The sequence below is a fragment of the Triticum aestivum genome, chromosome 4A (assembly GCF_018294505.1).
Source record: "Triticum aestivum cultivar Chinese Spring chromosome 4A, IWGSC CS RefSeq v2.1, whole genome shotgun sequence".
Classification (NCBI taxonomy): Eukaryota; Viridiplantae; Streptophyta; class Magnoliopsida; order Poales; family Poaceae; genus Triticum; species Triticum aestivum.
The window spans coordinates 467,746,718-467,760,614 of record NC_057803.1 but is presented as its reverse complement, the minus strand read 5'-3'; positions in this window follow the sequence as shown (position 1 = coordinate 467,760,614).

Genomic DNA, 13,897 nt, shown 5'->3' with positions numbered 1-13,897 from the left:
TTGCTCGAGATTCGATCGTCGGTATCTCAATACCTAGTTCAATCTCGTTACCGGCAAGTCTTTTTACTCGTTTCATAATACATCATCTCGCAACTAACTCATTAGTTGCAATGCTTGCAAGGCTTATGTGATGTGCATTACCGAGAGGGCCCAGAGATACCTCTCCGACAATCGGAGTGACAAATCCTAATCTCGAAATACGCCAACCCAACATTTACCTTTGGAGACACCTGTAGAGCTCCTTTATAATCACCTAGTTACGTTGTGACGTTTGGTAGCACACAAAGTGTTCCTCCGGCAAACGGGAGTTGCATAATCTCATAGTCATAGGAACATGTATAAGTCATGAAGAAAGCAATAGCAACATACTAAACGATCGGGTGCTAAGCTAATGGAATGGGTCATGTCAATCACATCATTCTCCTAATAATGTGATCCCGTTAATCAAATGACAACACATGTCTATGGTTAGGAAACATAACCATCTTTGATTAACGAGCTAGTCAAGTAGAGGCATACTAGTGACGTTTAGTTTGTCTATGTATTCACACAAGTATTATGTTTCCGGATAATACAATTCTAGCATGAATAATAAACATTTATCATGATATAAGGAAATAAAATAATAACATTATTATTGCCTCTAGGGCATATTTCCTTCAGGTGGAGCAACAGGGGGCCCACGAGGATGGAGGACGCGCCCAGGGGGGTAGGCGTGCCCCCTACCTCGTGGCCTCCTGGTTGATGTCTTGACGTAGGGTCCAAGTCCTCTGGATCATGTTCGTTCCGAAAATCACGCTCCCGAAGGTTTCATTCCGTTTGGACTCCGTTTGATATTCCTTTTCTGCTAAACCCTAAAATAGGCAAAAAAAACAACAATTCTAGGCCGGGCCTCCGGTTAATAGGTTAGTCCCAAAAATAATATGAAAGTGTATAATAAAGCCTAATAATGTCCAAAACATAATATAATATAGCATGGAACAATAAAAAATTATAGATACGTTGGAGACGTATCAAGCATCCCCAAGCTTAATTCCTGTTCGTCCTCGAATAGGTAAATGATAAAAACAGAATTTTTGATGTGGAATGCTACTTGGCATAATTTCAATGTAATTCTCTTAATTGTGGTATGAATATTCAGATCTGAAAGATTCAAGACAAAAGTTTAATATTGACATAGAAATAATAATACTTCAAGCATACTGACTAAGCAATTATGTCTCTTCAAAATAACATGGTCAAAGAAAGTTATCCCTACAAAATCATATAGTCTGGCTATGCTCCATCTTCACCACACAAAGTATTCAAATCATGCACAACCCCGATGACAAGCCAAGCAATTGTTTCATACTTTTAATGTTCTCAAACTTTTTCAATCTTCACGCAATACATGAGTGTGAGCCATGGACATAGCACTATAGGTGGAATAGAATGGTGGTTGTGGAGAAGACAAAAAGGGAGAAGATAGTCTCACATCAACTAGTCATATCAACGGGCTATGGAGATGCCCATCAATAGATATCAATGTGAGTGAGTAGGGATTGCCATGCAACGGATGCACTAGAGCTATAATTATATGAAAGCTCAACAAAAGAAACTAAGTGGGTGTGCATCTAACTTGCTTGCTCACGAAGACCTAGGGCATTTTGAGGAAGCCCATCATTGGAATATACAAGCCAAGTTCTATAATGAAAAATTCCCACTAGTATATGAAAGTGATAACATAGGAGACTCTATTATGAAGATCATGGTGCTACTTTGAAGCACAAGTGTGGAAAAAAGGATAGTAGTATTGCCCCTTTTTTGGGCCTTCCTTTTTTTTCTTTGGCCTTTTTTTTGGGACAATACTCAATGAATGATGATCATCACACTTCTATTTATTTACAACTCAATGATTACAACTCGATACTAGAACAAATTATGACTCTATATGAATGCCTCCGGCGGTGTACCGGGATAACAATGATGCATGAGTGACTTATATGAAAGAATTATGAACAGTGGCTTTGCCACAACTAAAATGTCAACTACATGATCATGCAAAGCAATATGACAATAATGGAGCGTGTCATGATAAACGGAATGGTGGAAAGTTGCATGTCAATATATCTCGGAATGGCTATGGAAATGCCATGATAGGTAGGTATGGTGGCTGTTTTGAGAAAGGTATATGGTGGGTGTATGATACCGGCGAAAGGTGCGCGATATTAGAGAGGCTAGCAATGGTGGAAGGGTGAGAGTGTGTATAATCCATGGACTCAACATTAGTCATAAAGAACTCACATACTTATTGCAAAAATCTATTAGTTATCGAAGCAAAGTACTACGCGCATGCTCCTAGGGGGATAGATTGGTAGGAAAAGACCATCGCTCATCCCCGACCGCCACTCATAAGGAGGACAATCAATAAATACATCATGCTCCGACTTCTTAACATAACGGTTCACCATATGTGCATGCTACGGGAATCACAAACTTCAACACAAGCATTTCTCAAATTCACAACTACTCAACTAGCACGACTCTAATATCACCATCTCCATATCTCAAAACAATTATCAAGTTTCAAACTTCTCATAGTATTCAACACACTCATAAGAAATTTTTTATTTATTTAATCTTGAATGCCTCAAATAATTAAAGCAAATTACCATGCTGTTTTGTAGGACTCTCAAAATAATCTAAGTGAAGCATGAGAGAACAATGGTTTCTATAAAACAAATCCACCGACGTGCTCTAAAAGATATAAGTGAAGCACTAGAGCAAAAACTATATAACTCAAAAGATATAAGTGAAGCACATAGAGTATTCTAATAATTTCCGAATCATGTGTATCTCTATCAAAAAGGTGTGCAGCAAGGATGATTGTGGAAAACTAACAAATAAAGACTCAAATAATACAAGACGCTCCAAGAAAAACACATATCATGTGGTAAATAAAAATATAGCTCCAAGTAAAGTTACCGATAGAAGTAGACGAAAGAGGGGATGCCTTCCGGGGCATCCCCAAGCTTTGGCTTTTAGGTGTCCTTAGATTATCTTGGGGGTTCCATGGTAATCCCCAAGCTTAGGCTCTTGCCACTCCTTGTTCCATAATCCCTCAAATCTTTACCCAAAACTTGAAAACTTCACAACACAAAACTTAAAGTAGAAAATCTCGTGAGCTCCGTTAGCGAAAGAAAACAAAACACCACTTCAAGGTAATGTAATGTACTCATTATTTATTTATATTGGTGTTAAACCTACTGTATTCCAACTTCTCTATGGTTTATAAACTATTTTACTAGCCATAGATTCATCAAAATAAGCAAACAACACACGAAAAACAGAATCTGTCAAAAACAGAACAATCTGTAGTAATCTGTAGCTAACGCAAGATCTGTAACCCCAAAAATTCTAAAATAAATTTCTAGACGTGAGAAATTTAACTATTAATCATCTGAAAAAAGAATTAACTAAATAGAAATTTCCAAATAAAAGTGGCAGCAGTTCTCGTGAGCGCTAAAGTTTCTGTTTTTTACAGCAAGATTAACAAGACTTTCCCCAAGTCTTCCCAATGGTTCTACTTGGCACAAACACTAATTAAACACAAAAAACACAACCAAAACAGAGGCTAGATAAATTATTTATTACTAAACAGGAGCAAAAAGCAATTAATAAAAATAAAATTGGGTTGCCTCCCAACAAGCGCTATCGTTTAATGCCCCTAGCTAGGCATAAAAAGTAAGGATAGATCTATGTGTTGCCATATTTGGTAGGCAATCCATAAGTGGCTCTCATAATAGATTCATAAGGTAATTTAATTTTCTTTCTAGGGAAGTGTTTCATGCCTTTCCTTAATGGAAATTGGAATCTAATATTCCCTTCCTTCATATCAATAATTGCACCAATCGTTCTAAGGAAAGGTCTACCAAGAATAATAGGACATGAAGGATTGCAATCTATGTCAAGAACAATAAAATCTACGGGCACATAATTCCTATTTGTAGCAATAAGAACATCATTAATTTTTCCCATAGGTTTCTTAATAGTGGAATCCGCAAGGTGCAAGTTTAAAGAGCAATCATCAAAATCACGGAAACCTAACAAATCACACAAAGTCTTTGGAATCGTGGAAACACTAGCATGTAGCATTCATGATCTTTAATTTTAATTGTAATAGTAGGTTCCCACTCATCATAAAGTTTTCTAGGGATATAAACTTCCAACTCATGTTTTTCTTCATAAGATTGCATCAAAGCATCAACGATATGTTTAGTAAAAGCTTTATTTTGACTATGAGCATGAGGAGAATTTAGCACGGATTGCAACAAGGAAATACAATCTATCAAAGAGCAATTGTCATAATTAAATTCCTTGAAATCCAAAATACTGGGTTCATCAATATTTAAAGTTTTGACTTCTTCGATCCCACTTTTAACAATTTTAGCATCAAGATCTAAAGACTCCGAATTTTTGGAACGCCGTCTAGGTAAAGGTGGATCATATTTAGTCCCATCATTATCAAGATTCATATTGCAAAACAAAGATTTAATAGGGGATACATCAATAACTTTTAGATCTTCATCTTTATTATCATGGAAACTAGAAGAACACGCTTTTATAAAGCAATCTTTCTTAGCACGCATCCTAGCGGTTCTTTCTTTGCACACAATAATGGAAATTCTCATGGCTTTGAGAGACTCATTGATATCATGCTTAGGTGGAATAGATCTAAGTTTCAAAGAATCAACATCAAGAGAAATTCTATCAACGTTCCTAGCCAACTCATCAATCTTAAGCAATGTTTCTTCAATCAAAGCGTTGAAATTCTTTTGCGAAGTAATAAATTCTTTAATATTAGATTCAAAATCAGAGGGAATCTTATTATAATTTCCGTAAGAATTGTTGTAGGAATTACCATAATTATTAGAGGAATTAATAGGATACGACCTAGGGTAAAGTTTCCTCTATATGCGTTGTTACCAAAATTATTCCTACCAACAAAATTCACATCCATAGATTCGTTATTATTCTCAATCAAAGTAGACAAAGGCATATCATTAGGATCAGAAGAAACACTTTTATTTGCAAATAATTTCATTAGTTCATCCATCTTTCCACTCAAAACATTAATTTCTTCTATCGCATGCACTTTCTTATTAGTAGATCTTTCACTGTGCCATTGAGAATAATTAACCATAATATTATCTAGGAGTTTAGTAGCTTCTCCTAAAGTGATTTCCATAAAAGTGCCTCCCGCGGCTGAATCTAAAAGATTTCTAGAAGCAAAATTCAATCCGGCATAAATTTTTTGTATAATCATCCACAAATTCAAGCCATGCGTAGGGCAATTATGTATCATTAATTTCATCCTCTCCCAAGCTTGTGCAACATGTTCATGATCAAGTTGCTTAAAATTCATAATATCGTTTCTAAGAGAGATGATCTTGGCGGGAGGAAAATACTTAGAGATAAAAGCATCTTTGCACTTATTCCATGAATCAATACTATTTTTAGGCAAAGACGAAAACCAAGCTTTAGCACGATCTCTATCCACATCTTTCTTCTTTTGCATATCACACAAATCAACGAAGCTATTTAGATGGGTAGCGGCATCTTCACTAGGAAGGCGGAAAACGGATCTTTCATGACAAGATTCAGCAAGGCAACATTAATTTCACAAGATTCAGCATCGGTAAGAGGAGCAATCGGAGTGCTAATAAAATCATTGTTGTTGGTATTAGTAAAGTCACACAATTTAGTGTTATCTTGAGCCATCGTGACAAGCAAGCAATCCAACACACGAGCAAACAAGAAACGGGAAAAAAGAGGCAAATAGAGACAGAGAGGGAGGATAGAGAGAGAGAGGGCGAATAAAATGGCAAGGGTGAAGTGGGGGAGAGGAAAATGAGAGGCAAATGGCAAATAATGTAATGCAGGAGATAAGGGTTGTGATGGGTACTTGGTATGTTGACTTTTGCGTAGACCTCCTCGGCAACGACGCCAGAAATCCTTCTTGCTACCTCTTGGGCACTTGTGTTGGTTTTCCCTTGAAGAGGAAAGGGTGGTGCAGCAAAGTAGCATAAGTATTTCCCTCAGTTTTTGAGAACCAAGGTATCAATCCACTAGGAGTCCACGCACGAGTCCGTCGTACATACACAAACAAATAAATCCTCGCAACCAATGCGATAAGGGGTTGTCAATCCCTACACGGTCACTTACGAGAGTGAGATCTGATAGATATGATAAGATAAGATTTTTAGTATTTTTATGATAAAGATGCAAAGTAAAATAAAAGGTAATAAAAATAACTAAGTATTGGAAGATTAATATGATAGAAGATAGACCCGGGGCCATAAGTTTCACTAGTGGCTTCTCTCGAGAGCATAAGTATTCACGGCGGGTAAACAAATTATTGTTGAGCAATTGACAAAATTGAGCATAGTTATGAGAATATCTAGGTATGATCATGTATATAGGCATCACGTCCGAGACAAGTAGACCGACTCCTGCCTGCATCTACTACTATTACTCCACACATTGACCGCTATCCAACATGCATCTAGAGTATTAAGTTCAAGAGAACAGAGTAACACTTTAAGCAAGATGACATGATGTAGAGGGATAAACTCATGCAATATGAAATAAACCCCATCTTGTTATCCTCGATGGAAACAATACAATACGTGCCTTGCTGCCCCTACTGTCACTGGGAAAGGACACCGCAAGATTGAACCCAAAGCTAAGCACTTCTCCCATTGCAAGAAAGATCAATCTAGTAGGCCAAACCAAACTGATAATTCGAAGAGACATGCAAAGATAACCAATCATACATAAAAGAATTCAGAGAAGATTCAAATATTGTTCATAGATAAATTTGATCATAAACCCACAATTCATCGGTCTCAACAAACACACTGCAAAAGAGGATTACATCGAATAGATCTCCACAAGAGAGGGGGAGAACTTTGTATTGAGATCCAAAAAGAGAGAAGAAGCCATCTAGCTAATAACTATGGACCCATAGGTCTGAGGTAAGCTACTCACACTTCATTGGAAGGGCTATGGTGTTGATGTAGAAGCCCTCCGTGATCGATGCCTCCTCCGGCGGAGCTCCGGAACAGGCCCCAAGATGGGATCTCGTGGATACAGAAAGTTACGGCGGTGGAATTAGGGGTTTGGCTCCGTATCTGGTAGTTTGGGGGTACATAGGTATATATAGGAGGAAGGAGTACGTCGGTGGAGCAACAGGGGGCCCACGAGGGTGGAGGGCGCGCCGAGGGGGGTAGGCGCGCCCCCTACCTCGTGGCCTCCTGGTTGATGTCTTGACGTAGGGTCCAAGTCATGTGGATCATGTTCGTTCCGAAAATCACGTTCCCAAAGGTTTCATTCCGTTTGGACTCCGTTTGATATTATTTTTCTGCGAAACCGCAAAATAGGCATAAAAACAACAATTCTGGGCTGGGCCTCCGGTTAATAGGTTAGTCCCAAAAATAATATAGAAGTGTATAATAAAGCCCAATAATGTCCAAAACAGAATATAATATAGCATGGAACAATAAAAAATTATAGATACTTTGGAGACATATCAATGATGGAGTAGAAGAGGAGGGAGGAGCAGCCCTTTAGGAGGAACAATGGTGTAAGAATGAGAGATCCAGAAAGCTAAAGAGCCAGAGAGAGAGAGAGAGAGAAAGAGAGAGACAGGATGCAACCTTGCGCAAAAAATTCTATGCAAAAGAGGTGCTACCCCCTCCACTATACATAGGCCGAGGGGAAGGGGAGGCGCCTTGGGAGAGGGGGCAGCCCCAAGGGTTGTGCCCCCATTTAGGGCCAGCGTCCACCCAAGGGATGCGCCGCCTTCCAACCCTAGCCACGCCTAGGGGGCTTGGCCCCCAAGCAAAAGGGGCGGCACCCCCAATAATGGGCCTAAAGGCCCATGTGGGCCTGTCCACTTGGGACATGCGAAGTGGCAACCCCCTTTGGCTCCCTACTAAAAATTCCAGAAGGTTCCAGACACTTCTAGTACCATCTCATATTTTCCGGATACTAGTTAGGGTCCTTCGATATTTTTCGTGCTTCTCGATTTAATCCGGTTTTCTTTGAAACACCTTCGGGTATCTCCGAAACACTTTCGGTTTCTCTGATAGGAGCCACAGGGGCAAGGGGGCAGTCAACTACAACGAGGATTCCTCCACCTAGTTTGGCCCAACTAAGGAGAGACTCCTCCTCCTCCTCCTAATTCGTCCCACCCCTTCCATATAAAGGGGGCGCATATTCCAACAAATACACCATTTCGAGTTCCATGTTCAAATTTGAGACTTTCCTGGATTTAATATGATGTATTTAGGGCATTTAATGAATTTCTAAGTATTTGATGGAGGTAAATCAAATTTGAAGTACATATACATTAAAAAGGCTAAAAAATGGTGCAAAAAGAAACCCATTTTAGTTCTTTAGTGTGTAGTTAGGCCATATATGTGAGAAACAACTACATGTTCATTAATTTTATATGCGGGGCGCGTGCCTTGAGGTCGTCTTCACTTTGAAGCAACCTACATCATCATAGCCTATTCAAATATTTTTCAAATTTTAACCACATACTCTGCATGCCATGTGATGACACCATGCAAAGTTTCACAGTTTTCAGACAATATTTAAATTTGTTGTAAATTCAAAAAAACCATTCTACATAATTAAAATTAGTTTGTATGTTTGAATTTTCACATACACATATTTGAAAGCACCAACTTTTTGTTTCAGAAGCCCTAAATATGTACTAAATACGTTGATAATTCCAAATGGTGCTGTCGGTGTCAAAACCGGCGGATCTCGGGTAGGGGGTCCCGAACTGTGCGTCTAGGCCAGATGGTAACAGGAGACAGGGGACACTTTGTTTTACCCAGGTTCGGGCCCTCTCGATGGAGGTAAAACCCTACTCCTGCTTGATTAATATTGATGATATGGGTAGTACAAGAGTAAATCTACCACGAGATCAAGGAGGCTAAACCCTAGAAGCTAGCCTATGATATGATTGTGTATGGAGTTGATCCTGTCCTACGGACTACAACCCTCCGGTTTATATAGACACCGGATAGGGTTAGGATTAGACAGAGTCGGTTACAATGGTAGGAGATCTTGAATATCGCATCGCCAAGCTTTCCTTCCATGCCAAGGAAAGTCCCATCCGGACACGGGCGAAGTCTTCAATCTTATATCTTCATAGTCCAGGAGTCCGGCTGAAGGTATAGTCCGGCTATCCGAACACCCCCTAATCCAGGACTCCCTCAGTAGCCCCTGAACCAGGCTTCAATGACGACGAGTCCGGCGCGCAAATTGTCTTCGGCATTGCAAGGCAGGTTCCTCCTCCAAGTCCTTCATAGAAAATTGTAATCACCAAGAGTAGTGTCCGGCTCTGTAAAATAAATTTCCACATATTGCTATAGAGAGAATAATATTAACACAAATCAAATCTGCTGACGTATTCTGCAGTGCGCCATCACACTTCAGCCAAGTCCTTTACTTGAATCGTTTTCACTTTTCCACCTCAGCATGTTTTGCGAGGCGGTTTCCTTGGCACGTCTTGTCAAAGCAGAGATCGTGTACCCTTTTTACGGGATTCTCACTAATACGGATGTAGGTAACCCAACCGCGCCATTTATCACGGCGCTCGGGAGGCAAGCGAGTTTTATTAGGCAAGTGGGGATGCATAACCGCATCCGCCTATATAAGGGGATAAGGATCCACCCTATTTACCTACGCCTTCTTCCTCCCTTGCCTACCCATCTCTCGCGCACCCGAGCTCCAGCGCCCAAGCCCGCACTTCCCACCTCAACCTTCTCCAGCAATGTCCGGAGCGGGAGGCAAATGGATGGTCTCCACCGTTACGAAGGGCAAAATCAAGAAGCTAAGGAAGGCCGGGTATCTCTCCAAGGACATCGCGCACCGGCTTCCCGAGGTGGGACAGCTTATCCCCACCCCAAGGCCCCACGAGAGGGTGGTATTTCTCCTCCACTTCCTCCGCGGACTGGGTTTTCCACTCCACCCATTTGTCCAGGGGCTCATGTTCTACTATGGCCTGGATTTCCATGATCTGACTCCGAACTTCATCCTCAACATCTCGGCGTTTATTGTCGTGTGCAAGGCCTTTCTCCGCGTCCGCCCCCATTTCGGCCTCTGGCTCAGGACTTTCAACGTCAAGCCCAAGGTGGTGAGCGGCAGCCAGGCGGAGTGCGGAGGCGCCATGGCGGGCAAGATGGCCAATGCCCTATGGTTCGAGGGCTCTTTTGTGGATACCCTAAAGGGATGGCAATCCGGGTGGTTTTATATCACCGAGCCACGCGATCCGGAATGGACCGCGGTCCCTGAGTTCCGATCCGGACCCCCACGCGGCTTGTGTCCTGGAAAGAGACGGGCCTGTCGTGGGGCGACGAGAAAGAGGTGACCGGATTGCAAACATGCATCCGGTCCCTGGTGAGCAAGCCAATCCGACTTGTCAATATAATCCAGGTTATGCTCGTCCGCCGGATCCTCCCGTGCCAACACCGGGATTTTAATCTGTGAGAGTTCGACTCGGCGCAGCATCAAACCCTCAGCAGGCTCTTCGACACAACGTACGAAGATGCCTGGAAGATGCTCTTCAAGGGCGCCGAGGCTCCCGCATCCGCTTCCGAGGACCGCGGATACAGCTTGCAGCGTCACGCTAGCAAGGTATGCTATTTACGCCTGTTACATGATGTTCAAGCTTTTTTCATAGTTTGACTCTATGCGGGATCTAAACTCCCTTGCCTTTGACAGGCTTGGCGGGCGATGGCCGAACCGATTAACTGTCCGGCTCCGCTGCCCGAAGACCCAGACCCAGCTCTACTGGTGAAGCTGCTGACTCCGGCGCCTTATGTGGTACCGGAGAAGAAGGCCAAGAAGAAGAAGACCACGGGGACTCGAAAGAGTACCCGTAATGTGGTGTTGTCGGACTCGTCATCCGGCGAGTCCGAGACGCCCTCCTCCCATGAAAACGAGGAGGAGGAAGAAGAAACCTCTCCCCCTCCAGCGGGGGGAGGAAAGAAGAGGGAGGCCGCCCCAACTGGGGAGGCCGAGGGGTCCAGGAAGAGGAAGACCCCTCCGCCGGACTATTCCCCCGATGCCGAAGAAGATGAAGAGGAGTGGCCGGACAGGGCCAAGCGTCCGGCGAAATCGTAAGTTCAGATATCAGAGTAACTCATGATGTTCCTTTGCTGCACAGCTTTACCTAATGTCGATGATACTTATGCAGTCCGCCCCGGGCCGAACTCAACGAGTCGTCGAGCGGCTCCCTGGATTCATCAGACGTGAACTCCGTTCCGCCCGCTGTCTCCCCCCGTACTGCGGACGACGCCGAAGTGGCGTCGCGACAAGCTCCGGGGCAGGAGGAGGTGGTCCCGGAGGAGCCGCAAGGCAACCTCCCAGACTCCAGGAGTAAAGGGGACAAGACCCCCCAGGGCTCCAAGTCCGGCCTTAAGCCGGACACCGTGCCGGAATCTTCAACGATTCCGGACCGCGGTAGGCGAGCTCCTTCCAAGAGGAGCAAGCCTTCTGAGCCGGCAACCTCTGTCCAACCAGAGGTGCCGGACAATCTGCTGGAGGTGCTTGAAAGCGCCTCCATCGACGAGGAGCATCGTACTATCATGAGTACAGTGATCCAGAAGGTCCAGTCCGTCAAAAGCGGGCTGAGTGAAGCTTGCGCTAGCCTCCTAACAGGCTTCGAGGTAAGTAAAAAATATGTAAAAATATTACCGCATAGACAGTAGCCCCTGATGCTCTATTTGGCGTTCAGAAAGAAAAGCCGAATAGAGGATCTATTAAATTTCACAGGAGTCTAACAATAAAGAGTCAATATGCGTATGCAGGCTTCGCTGCTGTCCACCGCCACACTGACTGCGGAGGTGGGTGTCCTGAAACAGGGACTCGAGCGGTCCGAGCAAGAGCTCGGCCTTCCCAAGTGGCAACTCAAGGAGAAAGAAGGTAAGAAATACCTTACAGAAAAAGTGCCTATAGAGAGGCTTGATTGCAAAAAATAACAAGATTGTACTGCTTATTGTAGGGGCCACGACCGAGGTGGCGACCCTGAAGCAAGCGCTGTCTGAGGCCGAAAAGAAAACGGCCGCGGAGCGCACCGAGCGAGAAAAACTTGGGGCTCAGGTCGGCGAGGTGCAGCAAGAGCTTCAGGCTCTCATGAAAAAGCATGAGAGTTTGGAGCTTGAGTCAGAGACCCGAGCGTTCGAGCTCGCGGCGGCCCTTGAGACTGCCAAGTCTGCCCAGGCCGAAGCCCAAAAGGCCCTTCGAGAGTTGGAGGATATGAAGAAGATAGCAGCGGGTAAGGCATTCTTTATGCAAAGCAGAAATATAAAAGTAAACTACTTGTTACTTACCCAAATCCGGAGTTCTCCAGGGGCATTCGCAGATCTTCCCCGCAGCGTATCCGATGCCGCCACATTCTACCGAGCTGAAGAGGGCAGCTCGATGGAGAAGGTGTTCTGGTCTCAGTATGCTGAGGCCGGACACCTTGTGCCCTTGAGCGACCAGCTGAAACAGCTGGTCGAACTCCACAAGGTGGCCGAACAGGCCATGAAGGGCTTCATAGTTCGGCTGTGGCCCGGAGAGGCCCTGCCTGGGAGCTACTTCGGGCTGGTGCAGCGGCTGGTGGAGGCCTGTCCAAGGCTCGAGGTCCTCAAGCGCTCCGTCTGCATCGAAGGTGCCCGTAGGGCCCTTGCCCGTGTAAAGGTGCACTGGGGTAAGCTAGACGGTGAGAAGCTCGTGAAGGACGGGCCGCCGCCGGGGAAGGAGCATCGCAAGCCCGAGAACTATTACAAGGATGTTCTTGCAGGTGCTTGCCTTGCGGCAGATGAATGTACCAAGGATGTAATTTTTGAATAAACTCGCTCGTTTTTGTCCTATGCGCTGAAAACTTGTTCATAGGCTCTTAAGCAATGCTTGTTGAATTTAAAATATTATTTTCTGTGCGGCCGTTTATCAAAAAATTGAGAGATGGCCAGTCGTCGGCTTCTGCCCCCATGCCACTAGTGCTGGGGTGTTCGGGGATAAACCTGAGCACTCTTTTTCCCATAGTTGGGTCCTTCGAGGGAGGCGCTCAGCACGACGAACCAGGCAATCGGACTATAATGCTTGAACACTCTCACTTAGCCATAGAACGTTATAATTTTAAATTTCGGTGAAGCCCCTAGTTCGGAAGACCGAGTTCGGGGCGCTATCCACGCCTTGGCTGGGGTTATCCAGCTCCTCGCTCGAAGCGGCATAAGTCTTTAGGGACTCGAAAAATCTCTCGAACAGCGACCGGTCTCTTGCCTCATCATGACAGTCAGTTTTAGCTTTCTCCACTGAGGTGCTTAACCCAGCTCAACCGGGGCACAATCGCAGTGGTTCTCCTAGTGCTACCTTAGCCGATATAGCGGAACGTAAGGCACCAAAACATAGGAGCCGGGCAAACCCAACTATTGACCCGAATCATGATTCGGAGCCGATGCATATAGTGCTATAAGTTCAGGGTGCCGCACTTGTGAAAGTGTACGGACTTCTCACACCATGTTAAAGGATACTAAAGCCCCTGGCGTACTTGTCGTACCATAGTGTACGTGTGCAACATGTCATTAATGAACATATATAAAATAGAGTAATGCAAAAAAAAAGACAAAAAGCTAAGCATTGTTCAGAGCCGAACGATACAAATAGTGCGATAAGAAAAAGATATTGGACTATTCAGTATGTCCTGACCAAGGGCAGGCCGCGGAATTGTATTTAAAGCAGGTATACCGCTCGTAACAGAGACCACCTGGGTGTTCCATAATGCGGCATGGCTTGTCTGCCTCCCTGGATCTTGCATCGTTTGTGCGACAGTCGAGTTGCCGAACAGGTCGTCCGA